Source organism: Carcharodon carcharias, chromosome 18, assembly GCF_017639515.1.
Source record: "Carcharodon carcharias isolate sCarCar2 chromosome 18, sCarCar2.pri, whole genome shotgun sequence".
NCBI classification, from domain to species: Eukaryota; Metazoa; Chordata; class Chondrichthyes; order Lamniformes; family Lamnidae; genus Carcharodon; species Carcharodon carcharias.
Genome location: NC_054484.1, coordinates 74,332,714 through 74,355,793, shown reverse-complemented (window position 1 = coordinate 74,355,793; position 23,080 = coordinate 74,332,714). Strand labels below are relative to the sequence as shown.

The window sequence follows — 23,080 nt, the reverse complement described above, 5'->3', positions numbered from 1 at the left end:
GATTTTATTGGCGGCCGCTCCGCCTCGCCTAGTTAATGAATTATTCCAGGACACCAGCCAATAGGGAGAGGGCTCTCTCTGTGACGTACTGCATTGGCCCCGCCCACCCGTTGTGGGTTGAGGTTGGGGGAGGGGATGGTGAGTTGGTGGAGAAGCGGCTCTCCGGCAGAAGCACTGAGTGATACTCGAACAAAATGCTGATTTACTGCATTCTTTACACACTAAGAGTTGTGGGGAATATGGGGGGAGACATGTACCGCATCTAAACGTGTGTGACGGTCCGCGCTGACAGAAACATAGAATCACTTTACCATTCGTGCCAATTGGCCTGCTTTATGGGGAGAAGGCTGTAAATCAGTTATTCCTATCAACGCAATTCCATGCTGCTGTACTTCAATGAAAGAATGAAAAACAAAGGCGTGATTTATAGATCTCAACGTCGCTCAGAATTGGCTAAAGGGATTCACACAATTGGCAGAGTTTCTGAGTTACAGTGCGCCTCCAAAAGGTTTAAAATTTGGCTTAGGAGTCCCTTTTCAAAGGATAATGTCGTTATTTCATAGCCTGCTCTGTTCTGAAGAGCTTTATAGTTCATTCTTGATGGGAGGATTAATAAACGGAATTAGAGGTCCTGGAGATGTCCGTGCGTTGGTAAACTGAACTTAAATTCTGACTCTAGTTTCCAACCTTTTCAACCACCAGTGGAAGATTTCGACCTAATTTAAAGGAAGGCTCCGGACTAAGGAACATAGCTGGGATGGACGTCTCAAACCGAAATGGAAAAATATAAGTTTTCATATAGACCTCCAATTTTATTGCTTGTAAAAAATATGCAGACCAGCAAGCGAGACTCATGCAAAGCTCAGTTCTTTTTTATAGGAGGGTATATGATGTAAAATCTCAGTTTAAGAAAGCAGTATATTTTTACATTTGTTGATCAGTTGTACTCTGCGGAACTCTGCTGCCCTTTCGTGTTTGCCCTTCAAGAACTTACAGACCGAAGCACGTGATCTGTGCTGCTTCCGGGAATGGAAAAAACAAAATCCACTGCAAAAGAATGAGTTTCATATCACCTTCGACTTCCAGATTCCTTCAAATGGCTTGTGCAAATAAAAGTTTAGCCGATCGACACCTTCCCGAAGGTCCCACAGTACATCCTTAAAGCAACAACATTGGAGACACTGGCAGATTTTCTGTGCCGATTTGCCCTTCAAATTGGAGCTACCGCAAGTTACTTCATTTAGTGGGACGCATACGCAAAAGAAAAAATCAGCTGAAGGATTAAGCTGCTACTCTAGAGACTGCACAGTTCTTAGTAGAAATTCTAAACTCAAGGTTGTACATATTTGTGTCTTTTTCTAGTAAACTTGGAACCTTTTTAGTTTGAGGCGAAACTAATTGCAAGTTGCAAGATAAAATCTGAATGCATCCCTCTGAGTTTAGTCACTAGGTTATATAAGCATGAAGCACCAAGAACTTAAGTTAACACATGGGCACGCATCTCAGGTGGCACATTTATAGTGCAACAGTGTTTTAACATACAAGAATCAGTGCTGGAAAGGTACAAATGATTAAATTGCAGTAAAAGATAAAAGCATAGTTTTAATTCCACTACAAAGTTTATGATGGTCAATTTCTTATGCACTCTAGTGTTGCATGAAGATTCCAGGATGAACTCCCGTTCATCCACCCCCATTTTGTGACACCATTATTGGCACACTGTTGGCGCAGCATGGCGTGGTGGAGGTGGTAGATGAGGTGGTGAAACCAGAGCATATCTTTGATTGATGTTGTACGTTTCCAGGCAACAGGGGATGCCAGTGTTTGATGTTACTGTGATTGCATTCTTGCTTCACGTCTGTCCAGTTAGTCCGATGCCTGCAGTGACGTGCCAGAATGAAGCTCAATAGATTGTCGGTCCTAATAGTTTTAAAGGAGTTTAAAATAGGTGAATCTGGGTGTGAGAACAAGTATGTTTGTACAAATCAGGTTTATCTGTACATCATTTTGTTGGAACAGCCTTGAATATTCCGTATAAGAGACGCCATTTAATATTAGTGTTATCCTTAACCATCATATCGAATTATATAATTGATATGCACAATTTTCCACATCGTCTTGTGAGTGATATATCAGAGATGCAGGACAATTGGAAAAATAATTGATTGTGACACAGATGAAAAATATAGCAAACACCTACAAGGGCACTGGAAGGTGAATGAAGTGTAAAACCTATGTACATACTACTGTTTTGCTCTACATTTTGCTACTAGTTTATGGTATTTGCAGTATCTCTTTTAATGGGGCTTCCTATTACGTTACAGGGTTGCTATTTTATTACTTTTAAATTATGTGGATTAGGAACTTAACACTCCATTAATTTTAATAGATAAAAGATCATCTGAGTCATCAATCAAGCACACTGGCTGCTGCATCCGATTCCTGATGTGCTCCAGTTATGTGAAGCTTTGTCTCAGAAATGCTAAATTGTAAAGTCAACCTCTCCATGACGCTGTGAAAAGAATTACTTAAAGCACGAGTCAAGAGAGTGGGTGGTTAGTTATCTAACAAAACAAACCCTAAAAGGTATGCATAGCATTTTTTTTGCTGCTCAAAAGGTAATTGCCTCAGGAATCTATCATTCTTATCTAGCATCTAATTTGCCTTTAGATCATTTACAAGGGTCAACAGCAAATTTTGTAAAGTTAAAGAAAATAACAACTTACATTTACATAGCACCTTTAATATAGTGAAATGTCCCAAGGTACTCCACAGGAATTCTGAAACAAAGTTTGATACCAAGCCAGCCACATAAGATATTAAGAGAGATAACCAAAGTAAAAGAGGCCAGAATTGGAAGAGCGCAGATATTTGGGAGGGTAAGGCTGAAGGAGATTATAGAGATAAGTGCCGAGGCCACGGAATGATTCAAAAAAGGATGAGAATTAAGATAAAGGCATTTTTTAACTGGGTGCCAATGTCCGTTAGAGTTCAAAAGGTTGAATGGGACTTGGTGCGAGTTAGGGCATGGGCATCAGAGTTTTGGATGACCTTTGAGTTTACAAAGGGTGGAGGATAGGAGGCCAGCCAGCAGTGCATTGGAGTAACTCTTAAGGTAACAAAGACATGGATAAGGATTTCAGCAGATAAACTAAGGCAGGGCAGAGTTGGGCAATGTTACAGGGGTGGAAATTGGCTGTCTTAGTCATCATGTGGCTATGTGGTCAGAAGGTTAAGACCTGCTTGGTTCAGCCTCGGACAGTTGCCCTGGAGAGGGATAGAATCAGTGAATAGGAAACAGACTGACATGGAGAAAAGCCAAGAGAATTGTATTACATTGTGAACACTTGCAAAATATTGACATTTCAGTTGGCTAATCTATTCACAAATAGAAAATGCACCCGTGTTGATATTTTATATCAGCTTGATATTTCCTGGAAGTGATTGTTTTAAAAACAATTCTGTTTTCAATTTTCAATTATTTAATTTTTGTGGGTTTCCCAACTAACATCACCATGTTATACCAATTCCACAAAAAAATAGTTCTTATTAAAAACTATACATTTTTAATGGTGTACCTGACCCAACATTTGTTCAATCAAGAAGGTCTGCAACTTCATGCCAGAAAAATTGACTGGTTTTGAATCCAGCCACTAGATGGGGTACCTTGCTGTACTTAGGGCAGGGGGGTGGGGGAAAAGAGAAGTGGCACAGCTATTACATCCCACAAAGAGCATTTTCTTCAGCTGATCATGCAGCAGCTTTTTTAAGTGCAATTAATTATTGTAGAATTGTTTGGAATCTACTAGTCTCACTTTTTGAAGGAAGCTCATTAAAAATTGTGGCGAGGAATTGAAAATAAATAAAAATTCTTCTTATTCTCAGGATGTGGATATTGATGTCAAAATGAGCATTTATTGCCCAACCCGAATTGCCTTAAATAAGGTAGTGGTGAAGCACCTTCATGACAGCCAAGTGGCTTGTTAGACCATTCCAAAATGCAGTTGAGACTCAATCATATTCCTGTGGATTTGGAGTCACATATAAGTCAATCTTGCTAAGAATGGCATATTTCTTTACCTTAAAGACATAAGTAAACAGTTGTTTTTAAACACCAACCAGTGATTATTAATACTTACTTTTTATTCCAAATGTATTAATTTAAATTGACATTGGGATTTGAGCTCATGTCTCCGGATCATTAGTCCAGTAACAGAATCACTGCTTCTGTACACATATACCTTCAGCTGCTTCTTCAATAACTTTCCCTCCATCATATAAGGTCAGAAACAAGGCTAATAATTGTGCAATGTTCAGCTCCATTTGCATTTATCAGATAATGAAGCAGTCCATGACCACATACAGCAAAACTTGGGACAAGATCCTAGCATGGGTTGATAAGTGACAAGTAACATATATATCACATTACGGCCAAGCACTGACCACCTTCAATAAGAGACCATCACCATCTCCCCATGACATTCAATGGCATTACTTTCACTGAGTCCCCCATCAACATCCTGGAGGATTACCATTGACCAGAAAAAAACTGGACAAGCTATATAAATGCAGTGGCTACTAGAGCAGCTCAGAGGCTGGGTATTCTCCAACAAGTAACTCACTTTTTGACTCCCCTAAAACTTTTCTACCACTTGCAAAGCAGAAATCAGGAGTGCGATACATGTGATTGGGTGTAGCTCCAACAACAATTGATAAAGTCACAATAACTGCTTGAAATAAAGATAAAGTCTAAGACTAAACTAAAGATAGGTTCTTGATTGGTAAGGGGATCAAAGGTTATGGGAGAATGGGGTTGAGAAACTTATCAGCCATGATTGAATGGCGGAGCAGACTCGATGGGCCAAATGGCCTAATATCTGCTGTGTCTTATGGTCTTATGGCTTCTTCCAGAGTTTCATTTTTGTTCCATAAAACTCTGGAGAACTTGTCTTACCTGTTTTCTCTTTTATACATGCAAATGAGTACTTAGCTAGTTAACTGATAACTCACAAGGAGTTTAACTGGTAATTAACTGTTTCTTTCCTCAGATTTCCCTCTTAAGATGAAAGAAACTCTTAAGTATATATATATAAAAAAGATAGTTTTTCTTTTCCATTAGAATCAATATATTTTTCCATTCAATAAATCCACCTTATAGCCCCTTCTTAAAAAAAACAAGCACATGTATAGAAACGTCCACACAAAAAGAATGCTCCTTTCCTGTCTTCTCAAAGGAAAGACGTCCCTCTGAGGATTTCCAATAACTTTTTGGAGCTCGCTCCTCTTTTCGTAAAGCAGTTAGACAATTGGCAGCTGCTATCAATCTATTTGATCTTGGCAATCTCATTCTCTAACATCTTGGCAATCTCCTTATTCTATAATATCTGTTTAAAGCTTGCAATGTCAATTTGCAATCTCTTTTCATTAATGCATTTTGTAGACTGAACCTTTTCCCAAAGTGACATATTGTCTATAAAACATTTGATAGGTGCTGTTCCTGAATACCCTGTTCCATTTAAAATTTCTGCCGGCAACTTTGATATAAAGAATGCCACATTTACTATCTCAACAAAAGCAAGAGTCTCCGCTGCCAATGTACTTTTTACAACGCTTTGTATCTTTAGATTCCCCGTGCTAAAGGGCAACATTTAACTTGCCCCCCTCTTCATGAGAAATATTATAAATTCTCCCGAATTCGAAAATCCATCACATAGATTTGCGTAAAACACAAGCAGTTTCATTTTTCTAAGATCACCCAAAGATAGGAATTTCAAAACATACTGCTCCACTTTTAATTTTGTCATTAATTTTAATACTCAATTCCAAAACATCAAAACCGACGTTCATCCTTGTTTGCCTAGCCAATTGAGCTGCCCAGTTAGACTTCGGAGTTCCTTTTTTCCCTATATCAGAAGCTGCTACATCTTTCTGGGAGGCCCTACCACAACTAATTGTAATGGGACTGACATTCTTCAACTAAGATTGCTGATGTAAAATGACGTGTGATCCGCTCTGCCCGATTTCCAATCCAATGTATTTAAATGCACCAGAAGCCTGGCTTCCAATTTTGAACTCCGTTCTAAGCCCATTAATGACAACTGTATCAAATTCACTACTACTACCCCACAAAAAAATAGTCTACATGCATTATAAAGATACCTGCAAGTTTCCCTCCAATAAACCATTGCCAAGTCTGCTACCATCTGAAGACAGCCCAACTTTAACAAAACTGAAACAAAATCAAAAGTACCTGGAAAAACTCAGCAGGTCTGGCAGCATCTGCGGAGAGAAGCACAGTTAACGTTTCGAGTTCGAATGACCCTTCAACAGAACTAAGTAAAAATAGAAAAGAGGTGAAATATAAGCTGGTTTAAGGGGGGTGGGATGGGTGGGGGGGTAGAACTGAACAGAGGGCCAGTGATAGGTGGAGATAACCAAAAGATGGTCACAGACAAAAGGACAAAGAGGTGTTGAAAGCAGTGATATTATCTGAGGAATGTGCTAATTAAGGGTAGAAAGCAGGACAAGCAAGGTACAGATAGCCCTAGTGAGGGTGGGGTGGGGTGAAGGAATCGAAAAAGGCTAAAAGGTAGAGATAAAACAATGGATAGAAATACATTTAAAAATAATGGAAATAGATGGGAAAAGAAAAATCTATATAAATTATTGGAAAAAAAGGGGGGGGGTGGAATCGGAAAGGGGGTGGTAATGGATGAGAGAGTTCATGATCTAAAATTGTTGAACTCAATATGTAGTCTGGAAGGTTGTAAAGTGCCTAGTTGGAAGATGAGGTGCTGTTCCTCCAGTTTGCATTGATCTTCACTGGAATAATGCAGCAAGCCAAGGACGGACATGTGGGCATGAGAGTAGGGTGGAGTGTTGAAATGGCAAGCGGCAGGGAGGTCTAGGTAATGCTTGCGGACAGACTAAAGGTGTTCTGCAAAGCGGTCACCCAGTCTGCGTTTGGTCTCTCCAACGTAGAGGAAACCGCATTGGAAGCAACAAATGCAGTAGACTAAATTGAGGGAAGTGCAAGTGAAATGCTGCTTCACTTGAAAGGAGTGTTTGGGCACTTGGACGGTGAGGAGAGGGGAACTAAAGGGGCAGGTGTTGCACCTTCTGCGGTTGCATGGGAAGGTGCCGTGGGAGGGGTTTGAGGTGTAGGGGGTGATGGAGGAGTGGACCAGGGTGTCCCGGAGGGAACGATCCCTGCAGAATGCCTCCGGGGGGCGGGGGGCGGTGTGAAGGGAAGATGTGTTTGGTGATGGCATGATGCTGGAGTTGGCAGAAATGGCGGAGGATGATCCTTTGAATGCGGAGGCTGGTGGGCTGATAAGTGAGGACAAGAGGGATCCTATCGTGCTTCTGGGAGGGAGAAGAAGATGTGAGGGTGGATGCGTGGGAGATGGGCTGGACACAGTTAAGGGCCCTGTCAACCACTGCAGTTTTTTGCTTTTAACAAAACTGACCTCACTAAGAAAGGCCTATCTCTGGAGGCATTGTTTAAACCGTGAACACATTTATTTAGCTTCCAGAGTGTTCCTTCTGCGTTTTGCGCCTCTTTTGGTGGACAGAGTAAAACTTCCCTTTGAAGTTGATGTCCCTGCAAAAAGGCAGCCTTAATATCAATTGACTTGCATTCCCAAGCATTTATCGCTAACTTGGCCAAGAAGATCTTCAGAATAACTTTTCCTGCCGTAGGTGAATCTACTCATATCCTGGTCACCCAATTTTTCTTCAAAGCTTCATGCCATTAGCCTGGCTTTAGCTTTATAAGTTCCATCAGGAAGCACCTTTTTCGTGCATATCCATCCACGAGATAGGGGACAACCATCTGGCACCTCTGTGTATACGCCAAATTCTTTCCAACTACGTAGTTACTGCCATTTGGCTTCCTTAATTAATTTATCCTGTAATTTGTTTGAAGCTACTAAGACTTCTTGATCACATGGGCTTCTGCTCATTGTAGCATTTCTAGTCTATGCCATATTCCTTGACTTTAATCTTTGTCCTCTATCCTGCCTTCTATCATGCTCCAGACTGTTAATGCTTGATCTCCCTCTCCTATTTATAGATGTTCTTTCAATCAGTCATGATCTCTTCCTAGAAGCATATTCACTCCCAGAGCCACTGTCCAAACTGACACTATATTTCTGTGCCTTCCATTTTCTGTACTTCACAATCCCAATTCATAAGCCTATCCTCCTACCCTCTCTTGTACAGTTAACCAGTTTAATTTTCCTGTGCCCTTCCCTGCTCTACCAACAATTGTTGCATCCCTCCATTTGTGAACCCCTTCTGACAAGTATGTAACTTTAGTGCCAGCTTTTGGCAGCTCTGGCACAAATTGCCTCATCTCACTTGTGCAAGTTATTGTATCCATCTTCAGACACCCTGTCAACCTCAGCAATCTAGTCAGCACAATCATGCTAGATGGGTATGACAAGTACATGGTTCCTCATCCCTTCCTACAACTCTTTCCAGACCTGCAAATTTGTAATTCGTGTCAACTAACCTTGATGAGTGTACCTGAATAGTTTGGTCACCATGCTGTAAAATGACTGTTTTATCATCTTTACTTAACTTTCCTGGGCCTTTCCACTTGTTAAGTCCTTCTCTTTTATAGTATACCATGTCTCACTGATTAAAAATAGTTTCCAACAGTTGTACATTGCATTTAGAGCTTGCTGAATTCTGAAACTTCGGCTTTAAGGAACACCTTTCTACCTGTATGCTGTGCACTTAAATGCTCAAAAAGGGTAGAACTATTGTAGTTCCTGTCCAAGCTGGAGGATGAGCACTCAGGACTGAAGGAATTTTTGGGTTTCTACCAAAACCAACTGATATGGACTATAGCCCTCAACCATCTGCAGTGAATTCTTGGCATGGACAGCCATGCTAGAGCTGAGGTTAGTTTACAGCTTGGTCTATCTGCCAATATTTTACAAAGCATCTCATCTATCACCACATGATTCCTTTCACACACTCCGTTACTGAAAGGGCTTTCTGTTGCTGTATTGATAATGATTATATTCATGTTTTCGCACATATCCTGAAGCCTATCATTTCCAAGTTTTCCCCTCCCCGCCCCATTATCAGTGAGGGATTTTGCCAGTGGTCCTAATCTGGTCCCTATCCACTTTTCCATTACCTGATCCACAATTATTTTCTTTACTGTGTATGATTGTCAACTGGCTAAACCTTGTGGCCAAATCTACAAAATATTCTTTTCTTTATCCCACACCTTTAAATCCATTGCCACAACTTCATTGAAATCCCCCACTAAGGGTAGACTCATTATGGGCTGCAGTGTCCGTCTGTATTTCTCAGAGGAGATAAACAATAGATGTGACATAAGTTTTGTGTACTCTCCATTGCTGAGCAAAATTTTTAATATTTGTGAAGGGTGGGCAAACTGCTGTTGCAATTTTAACAATTAGCTTTGTCTTCTAAATTCCTATCCACTGATGCTAACAATGCTTCTTTAACCTCCTTAGTAGAAAAAATGTTAGGTTTCATTAAAGGAACACAATAATGTCCAGATTGCATAAATTGCAAATCCACAGGTTTTCCGAATACAATGGCCTTGTTGTTCTGCATGTCCAGCTTTATTTGCAATTTCTTCATCAATGGCCTGCTCAACAGTGATGATATTTCGCTAGACACTACATCCATGCTGATGAAATGATTGACTCCAGATATCTTACGGTGAATCACTACCCATTAAAGATTTTAGGGTATCATCTCCAAATCTAAAGCTGATGGAACTCTCAAATTCCTTAACCTTATTCCAGTCCTCGTCACTTAAGGAGTCCAGGTTGCATTTTAAACATTCTACTCCAGACTGTAGACATGCTTCCACTATCTAGCACCACACATTGAAGGACTCTGCAACCAAGACATTCATCATTGGGCTAAACTTCTTGTAACTAATACAATTCCCTCTTTAGTCAATGTCTCCATCTTCTTCCTTATGTTTAATTTCAAGCACCTTATTATATAGTTTTGGACAGCTCATTGCATAATGGTATCTTGAATCATTTCTAAAACACCAATTGACCACATCCTGAGCATTTCTGTGGTGCATCTTGTTGTTGTAATCCCCCAACTCTTTTCTCCAGCCATAACTTTCAAAGATGTTCCTGTCCTCATTGTTTCTAGCTACAAATCTCCTTTCATATTTTTGCCTGCATCCTGTTTCTAAACAATCGCGCCATCCTGTTAAAATTGTATCCCCCATTTTGTCTTATTACCAAGTGACCCATTTGAGCCATGAACGCTGCTGGAAAGGAATGTTTTCCAAGGAATTTTTTTTATTTTAAAAAGAGCTTCTGACATCTGTTCTAGCAGTGTGTCTTTCCGCATATAATTCCTGTCAAAACTAGAAGTCTATTCACAGTTGATACCTTGGCACATGGTCTAGTAACTTAAATGATTGGGGAATTTCTAGACAGAATTTATGCAATCTTGCATATAATCTACTGGATTCCATTATGTAATCTTCAATGGAATTATCCTCCAATTTTCTAAATTTGAAAAACCTGACCACACTTTGGAAGCACTTAAGTCATCTTTCTGATAGATCTTATCCATAAAATCTAATAACATTTTCAAACCTTCATCTGTGTTCAAATGCTCAGGCTCCAACTCTGAAAATACTTTGCATCTTATTGCACTTTTGTATGGTAATGAAAGTGTCAAGGCCATTCCTTGTTTTTTTTTCCTGCAAGGATGTAACCCGTGTCCAGTGTTATGACATGCCAGGGAAACTTGGCCACGCTATCACAATAGTTTTGTAATTTGTATTTATTACGAGAAGATGTCCCTTAGCTAATTCACATGCTCTGTTCAATCTTTCTCTGAAGTTTGTCACATAATCCAGCAGAATAGTTTCCAAATTTTGACCCACCCATTTCCCATGAATCAATTTCAGTCATCCCCTTATCTCATGACCATAGACTAATTCAAAAGGACTAAATCCTGTCAATGCTATTAGGGATTCTCCTAATGAAAACAAGACTAGCATTCCATAATCCAATACTGTGGATAGTCTTGACAATTAGCCCTCATCATGGTTTTTAAAATTTGATGCCATCTTTCCAAAGCACTTGTGATTCAGGATAGTAAGTTGTTGATTTAAACTGTTATTCCCAAACTCTTCATTACTTCCTTAAACAGCTGTGATATGAATTTTGAACCCCAATCTGCTTGTATTTGTTTTGGCAAACCAGATCTTGTAAAAAAAAAATAGTTAACTCTTCCACAATTCTCTTTGCTGTAATATTTCACAAAGGTATTACTGAGGGGCCCTAGACAAGTAGGACCCTAGTAAAATATTCCTCAAATGCTTGAATCGGAATTCAAGTTGCCAGTTTAATCACTGCTTGACGTTACCTGACATGTGACATGTTCTACAGAATTTGATTATGTCTGTATGCAATCCAGGCCAATAGAAATCTTTGTATTTTCACATGTGGTCTTCCTAATTCCTAAATGTTCCCCTGTTGGAATTTCATGAGCTACTGTCTCATTTCTGTATCCTATGGTATAACAAATCGAGGCAGTCCCATCCATTTTTCGTCTGTTGAAACATGAGGCAGCTTCCACTTCCTCATTAACAATTACCTTTAAGGTAATAACATTCTGGAATACATTCTGCCTCTGTTTGTGTAAGCTGTCTGATATAACTGCTTTATTTTGGATCCTTTTGTTGTAGCTACCAACTTCATGGAGCTAAACACTTCAGCTTCATTCTCTCTCCCTGAACAATCTCAAAGATATAGCAGCTAAATGAATTTCACCATCTTTCCCTTGCCTTTTAACTTTCTCCTCTTCCTGTTTTAACCTGTGAGTTTGTGATCTCGTTACTACACAATCTGGAAACAATCCAGGATGCTTTTTCTGCAACACCTCTGTTGAATGCAACTCTAAAGGTGCTTGACTACTGTAAGCATCACTCATATCTGTGACCCAGCTATATCATTATCCAAAATAAATTAAACCCCTGCAACTGGCAATTTTTCCACTACTCCAGCAATCACTTCACCTGTTTTCCAACTATTCTTTAAATTTACCTTCCACAATGAATTGGTTTAGCATCTCCATGAATCTCACTTATCACCTGTTTCTGCAATACTCCCTCTGAACAAATGTCACTATCTCATAATATTAAGGATTGGCTACCCCCGTGTCTCAAAATTGAGATCTTTTGCCTGCTCCATCCTGTACACATGGAAAGATTTTCACTTCACATATAAAATCTTTACATGTTTCAGCAACTTGCTCTTCAGAACTCCCTTGGCTCAATTGTGAACTATTCCCACTTCTTTACCCATCACTGATTCTTCCTGTTTTACCTGTACATAAACTATTGGTTTTTCCTATGCCTGGACCTCAGAACCCACAGTACTTATTTCCAGAACTTTCCTTCATTCCAATTACAGCAACAGATTTTCCTTGTAACCTCCAACACATTGACTTCATTGCCCAGCCTTATTACAATGAAAGTAGTTTGTGTCACTTCTACCCTCAGCACCTTTCTTTTTGGTCTGAGAAAAAACTTCCTGAGAATTTCTAACTATTCCATCTCTTCCCTGACTACCTATCTTTCACTTTTCCACGTTATATCCTTCTCAAGTTTAAAATGGTGATGAGAAAAGGTTGAGTTAGTTATTAGATCTATCATCAGCTATCTCTGTTGCTTCTCTTCCTGTTGTAACCCTCTGTTCCTCCACGAGTTCTCACTACCAAAGGAATTGAATCTTTAAATTCTTCCAAAAAAGAGTTACTTCTACAGCTGCATATGTTGTCTCCACCTTTAATGCCTATACCCATTCATCAAAATTACTTTATTTTACAAAATACTCAATACAAATTTGACCAGGCCGTTTCCTTATATTCCTAAATTTCTTCCTGTACACCTCAGGAACCAACTCATACGCACTCAAAAATAACTTTTTTTACTGCATCATAATCCACCAATGCTTCCTCTGACAGTGAAGAAGCCTCATGAGCTCTACCTACTAACCCAGACGGTAAAAGCAATGTTCAGATTTCTTGAGGCCATCTCATCTGCTTAGCTATCTTCTCAAATTAAACAAAGAATGCCTCTACATTCCTTTCTTCAAACATTGGAAGAGATTGCACAAATTTAAATATCTCACCACTGGACTTTCGACTGGAAGTGGTTGTTTCCACATCAGAACCTTCCTTAGCATCTGAGATCTCTAATGTCCAGCTTGTTAAGCTTAATATTCTCTCTCCCCTTTTCTCCCTTGCTAATTTCTCCAGTTCCAATTCCCTTTCCTGTTTTCTTTCTCGTGCCTTTCTGCTTGCTACCTTTGAAAAGCTCTTTCACTTTCCTTTTCCTTTGCTCTAGCCTTTTCAATTCTAGTTTTTTCATTTCCATTGCTTGTTCAATTCAAGCTTCTTCATTTTTAACTAAAGTCTCACTATCCCCAGTGGTGACTCACCAGATTCAGGTATTCCTTCCAACTTCAAATGCTGTGCTATCACTTCAACTATGTCTGTTTTCTTTGCCCCTACAGTTAACTTCAACTGTAACTTATCTGCCAATTCTGTTAACTTATCCATAGATTCTTTTTGTAACCCAGAGTTATATCTTCTACCTCCAGAAATGTTTTAGCCATGGATAAAGCCATTTTTTGTAGTCTCAGCGCTTTAAAATCCCTCAGCACCAACTCCTGAGTTCAATGTGCTTCTCGTACTCATAGCCTTAAGATTCACCAACTCCAAACCAGTCAAGGAATTTCAAATAACAATTGGGGGCTTGTCCAAGATATGATGTGGCAGATGATGTGTGCCAGGCAGACCAAATCTGCCAGGGAAACTTGGCCACACTATCAATGGTTTTGCAATTTGTATTTATTACAAGAAGATGTGTGCACTGAATTCAGAAACAGAGTCTGCTAAGACCTTTAGATTTTAAAAATTAAATTAAAATATTTAACAAAACAAACAATTTCAAGCATATACTTACTACAATTACTTACTACTATCACAAATCCAAAAATTCCTAATTAACCTGACCCCCAATTACACAGCTCCTTTAGGGCAACAGTCCAAAAAAGATTTTAAATTAAAAAAAAACAAGCCAGCAAGTTAATACAGTACCCACTTCACAGTGGCATTCCAAAAACTGGTCTCCAACTTTAGTTACTGGACACAGCAGACTTATGCTAAAATGGCTGGAGGCTTCCCAAAGGCTGTTTCACACCCCCTGTTAGATGTTACATGGCTCCCAACACAGCCTTTCATTCTCCTTTATATATGTTTCTCTCTCTCTTTAATATGTAAATTCCATTCTTCCAACTGTCTTTGAAACTTTACCATCCCCATAATATAAAAACCTTTCATGTTGCTAATATTGTCACTAACTTTTGGGAAAATAAACACACTGCTTAGCCTTGCTTATCTGGCTAGTTGTAAACATCCTAACATCTCTTTTAATTCTAAACAACCCCTTCACTTATCTAAAAATGCAAATTCCCTTCACACCTTTACCCCAACCTTTACTCAACATTTCAAGTCTATTTCTATCCTAACTTTTGACAATTTCAAGCTTGCAGTCTATCTAACTCCAATATAATTAAAATCACAGACAGAACCATCTACACTCACATCCATAAACCTACTTTACAATAAACCAGAATATTATGAAAATTATTATACTTATGTAACAACAGTTACTTCATCCTTCCATTGCTCATAGGGTTCACTCTCAGAAAACACTGGTGGGTAATCATACCCCAAAATTGTACATTTTGATTGAGCCATTCTCCAAAGTTAATCCTAACCACTCTTCTCGAAGTTAGCTCCAAATATTGTCTTTTGTCTGAAGAAAGCTTAGTTTCCAATCTTTTCCTTATAAGCAGGAACCACCCTTTGCCACCACTGATAAAGTCACAATACCCGCTTGAAATAAAGATAACGACTAAGACTAGTTTTGTCCAACAGAATTTTAGCTTTGGTCCATAAAACTCTACAAAGAACTTGTCTCACGTGTATTCTCTTTTATGCATTCAAAGGGGTACTAAGCTAGTTAACTGATAATTACCATTTGAACTCCTTGTAAGTTAACTGTTTCCTTCCCCAACACTGAAGACACACAACACTATCCACAACAAAGCCATCTGTTTGATCAGCGTCCAATCCACTGGCTTAAAAATCCACTTCCTCCACCATCAGCATACCGACTATATAGCGTGTACTTTTTACAGGATACACTGCAGCAACTTGCAATGGCTTTTTTGGCAGCACATTCCAAATACGCAACCTCCACCTAAGATAGGCAAGGGCAGCCATAGTACTAAATTCTTTGTCTGGCCTTCCAATGCGTGATAAAGCTGCTTGTTTGATACCAGAGGTTTTGGTGGCAGGACAAGGACCTTATCCTCCTGCAAACGATTTTCCGTATTGTCCCTGCTATGAGTACCTGCTTCTCAATCATGCAGATTCTTTTGTCTCACCACCTAACCCAACATCCCAGCTGATGTCTGAGTGGGATAGTGCATGTGACGGTGCAGCCACAGGAGGGTTGTCCTCCTCTACAGTGTCTTCCTGTGCAGGAACCTCTTGTTGCTAAAAACGACCTAGAGTAAAGAGAAAGGGCCAATAGTTCAGATGGCAGATAGAAGTTAGACATTTGCAGATGATTAACTTAAAATACAGCTTGAAATTGTAAAGCTTGCTACATATTTTCTGAACTGAATTAAGATTACAAGTAATATACAGGCACTTTCCTGAAATAAACCTTCACCCTCATCTTCCCAATGTTGATGACATGGATCACTAGGGCATCTTGCTCTGCTTGGGTGAGGATGATGATGCTAGCAACTGTTCCTCCCTTCTTGTTCCTATATGTGTTATTTTGGTCTTCAGGAAGAGAAGAGAATTTGTGAGTAGCTATTGAAAAGGTAAATGGAAATGTGTGGGGTTTCTGCATATAGTCAATGTGTTGGAAGATGCAGAAGAAGCAAGGTGAAATAAGAATGTGAAGGTGATGAAAGTAAAGAGAAGTATATGCAATGTGACGGGAGAAACAAATGTTCGGGGGACTTGGTGGTCGTGCAAGATATGAGAGAATGGTGTTATGTATGGTGTGATGAAAGGAAATGAAAAGGTGAGTGTATTTGGAATGAAAAGGAGAGGGTTGGCAGTGTACCCTTGAGATTATATGCTGATGGAGAGAAGGGAAATGTTGAGTGGTGTAGGTGTGAGTGACAGGAGTGTTGTTGAGAGATGGAGAGATGAAGAGCTGTGTTTAGCCTTGCTGCTCTTGTAAGGCCATTAATCTCTTTCTATTATTTAACTCAGGTGCTGGGAGTTACTAGCACTGCTCTTTTGAGCTATCTCCAGCCAGACCTACTTTGTGGTGATCTTGGAATGCTCTTAAGGCTTCAGGGAAACAGTTGTCCCCAACTTGCCTTCATTTTTTCCACTAGGACCTATAGGGTCTTAAAAATGGAGGATGGGACAGCCTTCCATTCACTTGTCCTGCCACCATCCTTTACATAATTCTTCAAGCAAAAATCAAAGCAGGGGCTTCAAAACTCATTTTAAGAGACCTTAGGGGGTGTTCCAAAAATTGCATATATCCTCTGAGCAGGCTGCCCAAAACCCAATGCAATGAGGAGGACAGCTCATCAGTCAAACAGAAAGGAAAATTGTCCTGCCCTTATGCCAACAATATTAAAGCAGCTTGCCATCAGCCGCCCACTCCCCACATCTCCCACCACTCCTCCTGGCTGACCATCAGGGCTGACATCTTTGATAATTGTAACTATGAGTTCCATCTTCACACCCAGCTCTTGAAGAGTCATTTCTTAGGTGTATCCAGCTGTTCAGCATTTCCTAAGGAGCCAATTGTTTAAAGGTCCTAACCCTTTTCTCACCATCCACATCAATGTTCAACAGTCTGCAAACATTAATGATTTCAAAAAATGGCTTCACTTCCATTTTGAGATGTCTATCTTCCCAGGTGAAATTTAAAACTGCAATGGCTTTCTGCACTAAGCACATATATCTTATTAGACCGTTAAGTAAGTGCCATCACTAGAGATTTGTAACAGCTACAAAAACATTTCTTGAATTTCATCTTTAAATTCAAAGAGGGAGCAATCAAGGTATCAATACTGGTATTTGATCTTGTGATTAAATCAGATCAGTGGGTTGCATTATTAATATATCCACAGCTTTTGATTGACTTTGACGATGATTGATTGTGAGCTATAGATATGTAAACATTTGGGGCAGCTGCATTATCTACATCTTGTTCTTGTTGTTTGCTTCCTGACAATCCATATCAAATTCCATATTTGCTTGTAATATTTCTTTTATGATGGATATAAAAATATGGGATGTGGAAGAACAATGAGTAAGAGTTGAGGTACAGGTCAGCTATGATCTAACTGAATTGTGAAACAGGCTCAAGAGGCCAAATGGCCTACTCCCATTCCTATGGGCAGAATTTTGCCCTTGGCGGGGGTGCTCAGCAGGGGAGGGCAGGGACGGTCAGGAAGCCAACTGCCGCCTGTGATCTGCGCCGCACCGGGATTTTACATGGACGGGCCAATTAAGGCCTGCCCAGTGTGGAATGCGAGCAGCAGCACTCAGTGCTGCAAGTACGGGTGAGGGAAGGAGGGCGAGTGGGCCAAATGCAAACTTGCCGCATGCGCGTGAAAGAGCGCTTCAATCTCCCTGAGGCACAGAGTTGCCTCAGGGAGATGAAGTGCTGTTTAAAAAAACTAATGAACAAAATAAAAATGTCATAAAATATGTCCCTACTCATGTGACTCTGTCACATGAGCAGGGACATGTTTCTAATTCAAGCATAAAATTTTTATTTTATTTTTATTTGCTTTAGGAAATCTCACCCCGCCTGTGGATGAGGCTTCCTAAAAAATGCAAAGGCCGCTTGGCCTTTTCACCTACCCATCAACTGTTAGGCTGAACGGGCAGTGAAAAATTCAGCACAATTGTTAACTTAATGGCCTTAATAAGCCTTTTAATTGTCAGCGGGCACGCTGCTGGCTCCGGCGTCACCCGCTGACCTAATTATCGCGAGAATGTGCGTTGACATTGGCATGCTCGACCGATGTCAATGCGCTTTATTTCACACTTGGGCGTGTCAGGCACACGCCTGCACGCCAAGCGAAAAATCCTGCACTACATTCCTATGATTTAATAAATATTGTTGCAAGAGGAAATGACACACTGTGCCTGTGTGTAGCAGACCATTGGAGGGGACAAACCCAACCTGAAATGTCTCATGGCCTACCTGGAGAAAGCCACAGAATTCTTGTGAGCTATGGCAGATTAGGGGCATATTGCTGGTGCTAGGTCAGTGACTGAACATCCATGTGATGAACCAGGCAGTCACAATCTTTCATTCCCTTCCCTATTTCCTTAATGCTAAGTGTATCATGATAATGAGGCCCAGCCATACAAATGGATCTTCTGTTGCCATTATAGGTTCTGCCAGTCATCAGATAGTTAAACCATTCCATCCCTCTATCTGCTGTACTATGTATATTTCTTTAAGATTCCCTGTATTGTCTGCCTCTGTCTCTACTGCAGTCACTGTGCCACTGGCCCCCCTTAACCATCCCTTTCCTACCTCCGGATTCAACCACTGTAATGCCACAAAGGGCTCCTAGTCCTCAGTACATCACATTTATTTGACCTTATCTATAAATTCCTCTAATTCTGCAATCTCCTCCAGCTCTATACCATGCCAACATTCAGCTGCTTCAGTCTTGTTCTTTGAGTTCCATATTTAAACCTCTTTGCCTTTCTATCCTTTTCTCCACCTTTATAACCCTTCTCATGGCCAGCTTTTGGTCTCCCCTCCTAATCTTTCTATTCTGGCTTGGCATCTTTTTTCTTTAGATCTGTTTGTGCAGTACCAAGAGATGGGAATGTAGATCTAATGACTCAGAAGTTTGGTCACACTTGAATGGGAGGATCAGAACATAATATCTACGTACAGGGATGTTGAGGTCCTGGAGCACTTGAGAGGCTACATTATGATAGTAGTCAGGAAGTTGTGGCATAGTATTATTGGGTAACACTAGTATGGGAAGTACCAGAGTACTGGAATCTAGGAGTATTAAAGGTTTGCAAATACTCAGGAGCAGGGATCTGGATTGAGTGTTAGAGAAATTGTGTTTGGCAGTCACTATTATGATTTGGAAGCATTAATTGATCTTTTGCCTGAGAGTACTGTGGAGGGGAATAAAATCTGAAAGTATGGAGGTTGCATATGGGTTCTGGGGAATACCTCAATTTGAAGTGATGAATAATTTTCAATGACCAAAACTCCATAAAGCAGTTTACAACAATTTCATGCTGCTTAAAGATCCACATCTGAATAAAATAATATTATTGAACTCATGAAGTATATATAAAAATAATCATATGTATCCAATAGCATCTTAGTATTATGGGAAGAATTTGTCTACAATGATATCCTCAGCTATTTTAATATAGGCTATTTTCTTATCTGCAATAAAACGTGTAGTGAGCATCGTCCACAGGAGCAGTAATTGCTTAAAACCCCTACCGTTACTTGAGTGTCAATTTGAATCTGTCCCAAGCCATTTTTCAATGGACCTATACATTCTTTAATGGATGTCTGTTTCCTAACATAGCTAAAAAAGTTTAAAAAGTTAGCAAAACTTTTAATATCTTCTCCATGACTCCCTTTGTTGTTTTAATGGCTGCTTTCATTTTTTTATTTGTATGCAATATTTGTCTCCATTCTGCTGTGAATTATTTTCCTTTAATCCGGAAAAGTATTTTTGTTTAAATTTAATTTACCTTTGTACCTACCTAGGTGGACATTTTTTTTCTGTGACCCCTAAACACTGGAAGCAGCTTAGAGATAAGCCCAAGGAAGCAATGGGACAGAAAAGCAGTTACGGGAGAACAATCACAGCCATTGTAAGTACTCTGAAGATAGGAGAGCACTTCTGCTTTTCCCAGCTGCCCATTAAAAGTTCAAAAAATGTACTTACCTTTTAGGAGGCTGCAGGTGGCTAGATTATATCCATGCATTGGAGAAGACAGAAGAAGACAGTTATCTAATTATCACTGCTTGAAAGGTATGTCACTACCATCCATAATATGCTGTTTATTCAAAATACCCATATATTTCCTTGTAATATAGGATTATTCTTTGTCATTAGTTTTTTTTTATTCATTCACAGGATGTAGGCATTGCTGACTAGGCCAGCATTTATTGCCCATCCCTCATTGCCCTTGAGAAGGTGGTGGTGAACTGCCTTCTTGAAGCACTACAGTCCATGTGAAGTAGGTACACCCACAGTGCTGTTAGGGAGGGAGTTCCAGGATTTTGACCCAGGAACAGTGATACAGTTCCAAGTTAGGATGGTGTGTGGCTTTGAGGGAAACTTGCAGGTGGTGACACCCTATGCATCAGCTGCTTTTGTCCTTCTAGGTGGTAGAGATTATAGTTTGGAAAACACTGTTGAAGGAGCCTTGGTGAGTTGCTGCAGTGCATCTTATAGATGATACACCTGCTGGCACTGTGCGTCAGTGGTAGATAGATTGAATGTTGAAAGTGGTGGATGGGGTGCCAGTTAAGTGGGCTGCTTTGTCCTGGATTGTGTCGGGTTTCTTGAGTGTGGTTGGAACTGAACTCATCCAGGTAAGTAGAGAGTATTCCATCACACTCCTGGCTTGTGCCTTGCAGATGGTGAACAGATTTTGGGGAATCAGGAGGTGAGTTACTCTCCACGGAATTCCCAGTCTCTGACCTACTGTTGTAGTCGCAGTATTTATTTGGCTGGCTTTGTTCAGTTTCTGGTCAATGGTAACCCCTAGAATGTTGATAGTGGGGGTTTCAGCAATGGTAATGCCATTAAATGTCAAGGGGAGATGATTAGATTATCTCTTTTTGGAGGTGGTCATTGCCTGGCACTTGTGTGGCAGGAATATTACTTGACACTTATCAGTCGAAGCAGTGGTGTCGCACCGGAGCACCGCTCTGGCACCTTCAATTTCAAGCAGACTTGTAAACTCAATGCAGCCTGCCAAATCTGGATATTCAAATGTCTGCATGAAAAGGGCTGTAAAGAGGCAGTGCAGGATATGGCGATACTGGGCCAAGGTGAGGCAGCCAGAGTGACAGTGCGGGGCCAAGGTGAGGCAGTCAGAGCAACAGAGCCCACGAACATCTGAGTTTATGAATGATTTGAGACTGTGTGAGAGAGAGAGTGTGAGGGGATGGAGGAAAGATAGTGTGAGGGGAGGGGGGAGAGAGTTTGTGAAGGGATGGGGGTAGGGAGTGTGAAGGGGTGAGGGGAGAGAGAGTATGGGGGGAAGAGAGAATGTGAAGGGGAGAGAGAGAGTGGAGGGAGAGAGCATGGGGGAGAGAGTGTTGGGGAGAGTGTCGGGTGACAGACAATATGGGAGGGAAAGAGGGAGTGTGGAGGGAAAGAGAGAGCATGGTGGGGGAGACAGTGTGGGCGAGAGAGACTGTTGGGGGAGAGAGAGAGGATGTAGTGGAGAGAGAGTGTGGAGTAGGGAGAGAAAGTGTAGGGGGAAGAGAGAAAGTGTAGGAGAGAGAGACGGAGTGTGGGGGGAAGAGAGAGTGTGGGAGTGGTAGAGAGAATGTGGGGAGGGAGAGACAGACAGCGAAATTGTCCCAGATTTGCACTAGGTATGGTAGCGGGCGGGTAAAACAACATTTTACCAGCCAGCCGCAAGGGCAGCTTTTCAAGCCATGTGCATTCCCAGGATACGCGCCATTTCCATGGTGGGTGGGCTCCCATTCACCTGCCATGCCTTCACCTCACCTCTTCATCTAGCCAGGCACCACATGTAAAGTGTAGCCATGCTCAGTGCTTCCAGCCCAAGATTGCAGCAAAGAAGACATGGCGCTGAAAGGCAAGAAGATTGCAGCCCTCAAGTGCCTTTTGGATGCTGTGGAGGCCTGCTGTGATGTCCTTTACCCCCCGATCCGGCTGCAGGAGGGGCAGCGACATTACCGCTCTGGCTTGGTAGGCAATGGCAGTGGTGATCAGTGCCAATGCTGCACAGAAGAGGTTGGCCATCCAAAGCAGGTGGAGGATGAATGATTTCATCCATGTAGCGAGGGTATGGCAACCATCTCATCACTCTAAACTCACACACTCAAGCCCTTCACACATTCACTGGCATTTCACTCATTGCCAGCTTAAGGGATATCACCATCCATTCTCTCACACACACCCTCAAATGTCCATCTGGCCTCATCTCCTCTGGAGACTGCATCCTCAGCCCTCACCATCTTGAGGCCACTTGCACAGATCAACATGTGCCCCCACACACACCCTCGGATACCCTCTTTCCCCAGTATAGCTCTCGTCCTGCAGCCTCTTCCCTTGCCTGAGGCCATTTCTCCCCCTTCCCCAAGCAAGGCCTTGCCCTGCAGCTATTGAAAAGCTACCCACATATGGCTGATTTGGTAAGTAGACACCTACCTGTGAGCTCCCCTAAAAGTGATGTGGTGCTGTATGTGAAGTCTGGCGCTGATGACTGCGAGTACTGACCGAAGCAAGGTAGGCAAACAAACCTCAAAGTCCCGAGTGAAGTGCAGCCTGCCAGGTGCATACCTTGTATATGCTGTTATGAAACACAATGCGTTTTCCTGCCGGTTTGGGCGGACAATCCAGCAGCTGGGGGAGGTCTAGCGGGCTGGCCTTATAATGATATGCTGATGTATTATAATGAGATTTCCGACATCCAATGGTGGAGAATGTGGCCCGCCATCAGTGGGCGGAGCAGATGATCACAAACTGGTTTCACGACATCCTGTCACGCTATTGAACACACCTGACACCACCGGGCATGGAAAATCCTGACCAGAGTGTGGGAGAGGGGGGCTGTGTAGGGGACAGAGAGTGTGGGATGGGAGAAAGAGTGTAGGGGGAGAGATAGAGCATTGAGGGAGAGAGAAAGAGCATGAGGAGAGAGATGGATTATGGGGGAAGAGAGGGAGCGTGGGGGGAGTGAGAGTGTTGGAGAGACAGATAGTGTAGGGGGCAGAGAGGGAGTG

At 41.2% G+C, this 23,080-nt stretch overlaps 1 long non-coding RNA gene across 4 annotated transcripts in view; it reads left to right on the top strand.

The window, feature by feature from the left end:
- Positions 1-120: 120 nt before the first annotated feature.
- LOC121290398 overlaps positions 121-23,080 on the top strand; it is a 44,768-nt gene continuing 21,808 nt past the window's right edge. For all 4 annotated transcript variants that reach the window (XR_005945799.1, XR_005945802.1, XR_005945800.1 and 1 more), the window contains exons 1-3: positions 121-2,586; positions 19,856-19,962; positions 20,044-20,123. This is a non-coding gene — a long non-coding RNA (uncharacterized LOC121290398). The remainder of the gene's footprint in view (positions 2,587-19,855; positions 19,963-20,043; positions 20,124-23,080) is intronic.